The sequence below is a fragment of the Nerophis ophidion genome, linkage group LG09, assembly GCF_033978795.1.
Source record: "Nerophis ophidion isolate RoL-2023_Sa linkage group LG09, RoL_Noph_v1.0, whole genome shotgun sequence".
Classification (NCBI taxonomy): Eukaryota; Metazoa; Chordata; class Actinopteri; order Syngnathiformes; family Syngnathidae; genus Nerophis; species Nerophis ophidion.
Window position 1 is genome coordinate 13440035 of NC_084619.1, and position 6051 is coordinate 13446085.

Consider the following 6051-nt stretch of genomic DNA (forward strand, 5'->3'; position numbering starts at 1 on the left):
CCCTGCTTAGGCTGTTGCCCCCGCGACCCGACCTCGGATAAGCGGAAGATGATGGATGGATGGACATTATTTACAATCCTGGGGGTGGGATGAGGAGCTTTGGTTGATATCAGAACTTCAGTCATCAACAATTGCATCAACAGAGAAATGTGGACATTGAAACAGTGTAGGTCTTATTTAGTAGGATATGTACAGCCAGCAGAGAACATAGTGAGTTCAGATAGCATAAGAACAAGTATATACATTAGAAGTACATTTGAGTTGTTTATAATCCGGGGAGATGGGATGTGAATGGAGGAGGGTATTAGTAAAGTGTTGAAGTTGCCTGGAGGTGTTGTTTTAGAGCGGTTTTGAAGGAATATAGAGATGCACTTACTTTTATACATTTTGGGAGTGCATTCCATATTGATGTGGCATAGAAAGAGAATTAGTTAAGACCTTTGTTAGATCGGAATCTGGGTTTAACTTGGTTTGTGGAGCTCCCCCTGGTGTTGTGGTTATGGCGGTCATTTACGTTAAGGAAGTAGTTTGACATGTACTTCGGTATCAAGGAGGTGTAGCGGATTTTATAGACTAGGCTCAGTGCAAGTTGTTTTACTCTGTCCTCCACCCTGAGCCAGCCCACTTTGGACAAGTGGGTTGGATTGAGGTGTGATCTGGGGTGGAGGTCTAAAAGTAACCGGACTAACTTATTCTGGGATGTTTGGAGTCTAGATTTGAGGGTTTTGGAGGTGCTGGGGTACCAGGAGGTGCAAGCGTAATCAAAGAAGGGTTGAATGAGAGAGATACATTAGAACAGGGGTGTCAAACTCAAATACAGAGTGGGCCAAATTTTAAAACTGAACAAAGCCGCGGGCCAAGGTTGAACCAATTAACCTTTTAATAGGGACCCAAACAAGTTTTGCATTGAATATTAAACAAGCAAGGCTTATGTAGCTTTATAGTCGCATACAAAATCGAGTTTCAAATGATAATAATGATTTAAAAATACCAATGGCTTATCAAATAAAATGTAAATAAAAATTGGGGGAGCGGGATTTGGTGGTAGCGGGGGTGTTTATTGTAGCGTCCCGGAAGAGTTAGTGCTGCAAAGGGGTTTGGGTATTTCTTCTGTTGTGTTTATGTTGTGCTACGGTGTTGATGTTCTCCCGAAATGTGTTTGTCATTCTTGTTTGGTGTGGCTTCACAGTGTGGGGCATATTTGTAAAAGTGTTAAAGTTCTTTATACGGCCACCCTCAGTGTGACCCTTATGGCTGTTGATCAAGTATGCCTTGCATTCACTTCTGTGTGTTAAAGCAGCATATATTATGTGACTGGACCGGCACGAAAAAGCGGACGTGACGACAGGTTGTAGAGGACGCTAAAAGGCAGTGCCTTCAAGGCACGCCCCCAATATTGTTGTACGGGTGGAAATCGGGAGTAATTCGGAAGAATGGTTGCCCCGGGAGATTTTCGGGAGGGCCACTGAACTTTGGGAGTCTCCCGGGAAAATCGTGAGGGTTGGCAAGTATGAGTATCAGCGGTGAATGCAGTGTTAGAGAGGCATCACCGCTGAATAATACCGGCGGGCCAGCTCTAATCTTAATTTGATATTACCTCAAGGGCCAAATGAAATTACACGACGGGCCAAATATGGCCCGCGGGCCAGAGTTTGACACCCTTGCATTAGAATAATACATAATGTTGGATATAGAGAACATACAAACTAGGGGTGTGGGAAAAAATCGATTTGAATATGAATCGAATCGAATAAGTTGTGCGATTCAGAAGCGATTCTCTCTTTTTTTTAAATCGATTTTTTTTATTTTTTTATTTTTTTTAATCAATCTAACAAAACACTACACAGCAATACAATAACAATACAATCAAATTCCAAAACCAAACCTGACCCAGCAACACTCAGAACTGCAATAAACAGAGCAATTGAGAGGAGACACAAACACGACACAGAACAAACCAAAAGTAGTGAAACAAAAATGAGTATTATCAACAACAGTATCAATATTGATTATAGTTTCAGCATAGCAGTGATTAAAAAGCCCTCATTGACATTATCATTAGACATTTATAAAAATAATAAAAAAGAACAATAGTGTCACAGTGGCTTACACTTGCAAAGCATCTCATAAGCTTGACAACACACTGTGTCCAATGTTTTCACGACGATAAAATAAGTCATATTTTTGGTTTGTATAATAGTTAAAACAAATTTACATTATTGCAATCAGTTGATAAAACATTGTCCTTTACAATTATAAAGGTTTTTTTTTTAAATATACTACTCTGCTGGTATGTCAGCAGACTTTGGTAGATCCTGCTGAAATCCTACGTATTGAATGAATACAGAATCGTTTTGAATCGGAAAAATATCGTTTTTGAATTGAGAATCGCGTTGAATCGAAAAAAATCGATATATAATCGAATCGCGACCCCAAGAATCGATATTGAATCGAAATGTGGGACACCCAAAGATTCGCAGCCCTAGTAGCTTGTGTAGTAGCCCTTAAATATAAATAAACATTGATTGATTTATTTGTTGGAGATTTCGAGGATTGATTGATTGATTCATTGACGGATTGACTGATTGATTGATTGATTCATTGATTGATTGATTGAAACTTTTATCAGTAGATTTCACAGTACGGTATCGGTACATATCCCGTACAATTGACCACTAAATGGTAACACCCGAATACGTTTTTCAACTTGTTTAAGTTGGAGTCCGCGTTAATCAATTCATGGTAGGATCTTTGCTGAGTGTTTTCTTTTTTCGGTAGGTTATCAAAAAAAGCAGAGTGCTCCTATCACATAGAGGATCTTTGGTCAGAATTTTTTTTTTCAGTTTGTTCTAAAAAAAAAACAGCAAGGCGTTCTTGTCAGTTAGAGGATCTACAGACACAGTTCCTTAAAATCTATGGTGACTCAATTAATTGATCGATTTGGATTTTTATTAGTAGATTGCACAGTTCAGTACATATTCCGTACTATTGACCACTAAAATGGTAACATCCGAATAAGTTTTTCAACTTGGTTAAGTCAGGGTCCACATTAATCAATTCATAGTGGGATCTTTGATGAGTGTTTTCTTTTTGCGGTATGTTATAAAAAAAAGCAGAGTGCTCCTATCACATAGAGGATCTTTGGTCAGAATTTTTTTTTTCAGTTTGTTCCAAAAAAAAACAGCAAGGCGTTCTTGTCAGTTAGAGGTGTTAGCGGGGGTGTATATTGTAGCGTCACGGAAGAGTTGGTGCTGCAAGGGCCTGTGGGTATTTGTTCTGTTGTGTTTATGTTGTGTTACGGTGCGGATGTTCTCCCGAAATGTGTTTGTCATTCTTGTTTGGTGTGGGTTCACAGTGTGGCGCGTATTTGTAACAGTGTAAAAGTTGTTTATACGGCCAACCTCAGTGTGACCTCTATGGCTGTTGATCAAGTATGCCTTGCATTCACTTGTGTGTGTGTAAAAGCCGCCTACATTATGTGACTGGGACGGCACGCTGTTTGTATGTAGGGAAAGCGGACGTGACGGTTGATTGTAGAGGACGCTAAAGGCAGTGTCCGTACGGTACGCCCCCAATATTATTGTCCTGGTGGAAATCGGGAGAAATTCGGGAGAATGGTTTCCCCAGGAGATTTTCGGGAGGGGCACTAAAAGTCAGGAAAATCAGGAGGGTTGGCAAGTATGGCCGTGGGAGATTTTGTAATTTCACCAAATGGGGTTAAAAATACTTTATGCAAACAAGTAATTATAATCCGCAAATGATGTGCCGTTGTTGAGTGTCTGTACTGTCTAGAGCTCGGCATATCAGTAGGTGGCAGCAGGTAACTAATTGCTTTGTAGAACACGGTTTGTTGCGGTCACAATATGCGGAAGGCAGGTTGCAGGTAAAAAGGTATCTTAATGCTTAAACAAAAAATAATCAAAATGCGAGTGCCGTTAAAGAAAAGGCATTGAAGCTTAGGAATGGCTATGCAAAACGAAACTAAAACTGAACTCGCACAAAATTAACAAATACAGAATACTGGACGACAGCAAAGACTTACAGCGTGTGGAGCAGCGGACGGCGTCGACAATGTACATCCGTACATGACATGACAAACAACAACAAAATAGGAGCGCAAGACAAGAACTAAAACACTCCACACAGAAAAACACCAAAAAAACTCCAAATAAGTCACAGAGTGATGTGACAGGTTGTAACAGTACACTTACTTTGAGACAAGAGTTATAGTGAAACATGGGTGGTTATGGTTTGAATTCATACCCAACAATTGTGAGACTTACTTTTTATTGTCAATAATGGCTGCTGAGTTATTTTTTTTGTTTTCTGCTTTCTGCTGGTGGCTAAATTTAAATTTATTTTGAGGACCAGTCATAGACAATTTAGAGTGAAAAGCAAATTTTATTTTCACTCGCATACAAAATCATTCTAACTTGGATTGTTTCCCTGGCTTCGAGACTCCCCCGAAGAACAGCACAGCGAAGACACAACAAATTCCCTTCTTGTCTCTCATGTACACACACCTGTTGTTGTTGACTTTGGACGAGACGGCACAATACATCAAGGCCGCGGAACAGAGACACACTACGGGCTTATACACGCACACACACATCCACAAAAAAAATATACGCCCTCGACGCAAATCCCGTAGGGGTGATGAATGGATGGTCAGCGCCTGAGAGCTGCGGCCTACCTCCATGACCTTGAACTACCTTCCCTCTGTTGCTAGATATCTCGAGATGTATGTTGTAATATGTATATGTGCTTTGCTATTGAGGTTTTTTCCCAATCCGAACTGCGTCCCCTTAGGAGCCCAGTCTGGATTGTATTTTTTTTACTCATCCTTCCCCAGCGTTTACCTTATTCCCATCTTTTACGGGGCGCCTTATGGCGACCCATCAGCGTTCTTGTTCTGTAACCCTGTACACTGTTTGTTTGTCTAGTCTTGAACAGGTTTGTGCTGAAAACAAAGTCTCGTTGTATTTGTGCAATGACAATAAAGACCTATCCTATCCTATGTGTGGCTCCGAAATGACAACACTGTCTCGGTTTCTTAAAGACGGGCTCTTTACTTGAGTTTTTAGCCGTGAAAACTACAGGACAAGACATGAAATACAATAGTTTTAGAAATACTTCAGTTCCAGGCAAACAAGGTGCCAAACAAAAATAGCTACCTCGTGGCCGCCTGCCACTTCGGAGGTTCTTGTGCAGCAAACACTCCAGTGTTGTGCAACTACATGAGCGAACAAAAAATCAAACCAATGCACTCCACAAAAATACAGAAGATTACAACACAATATGACAAATACCTTGTTCAGCTAGCCAAATGTTCCCCACTGCTGCTGATGGCCCAAAGTCCTTTGCATGTCTGCAACTCCAAACAGCACACCAAATCTCGCGAGAATAGCGGTGTGACAAAGAAAATAAATTGCCCCTTTTATAGTAACCCGAATGTGTCTTATTTACAAAAAATATAACATGACTTCAGAACCATAATAATTTACAACAAAAAATGTTAATCCTTAAAACAAAAAATATTAAGTGTAAGTTTTCAACAACACTTACACTATGATTGTAAACAATGTGAGGATGTGAGGAGCTCTACAACCAGTGACGTCACGCACATTGTCTGCTACTTCCGGTACAGGCAAGGCTTTTTTATTAGCGACCAAAAGTTGCGACCTTTATCGTCGATGCTATCTACTAAATCCTTTCAGCAAAAATATGGCAATATCGCGAAATGATCAAGTATGACACATAGAATGGACCTGCTATCCCCGTTTAAATAAAAAAAATATCATTTCAGTAGGCCTTTAAGTTAATACTTGTCCATATATTAATAATATCAGGTAATATGACATAGTAGTATATGATGATGTAATTATAGTATATTATTAGTCCATGTAACAGTGTTCAATATTCCTTATAAAACTTTACCGAGTACAAAAGGTTTCCTCATGCGTGATGAAAATCAGATGCATACGAGCGGGAGATGCAGAACGGCAAAACGAGTGCTCGTTTGTATAGGGGCGGGGCATAACTAAAGCGACT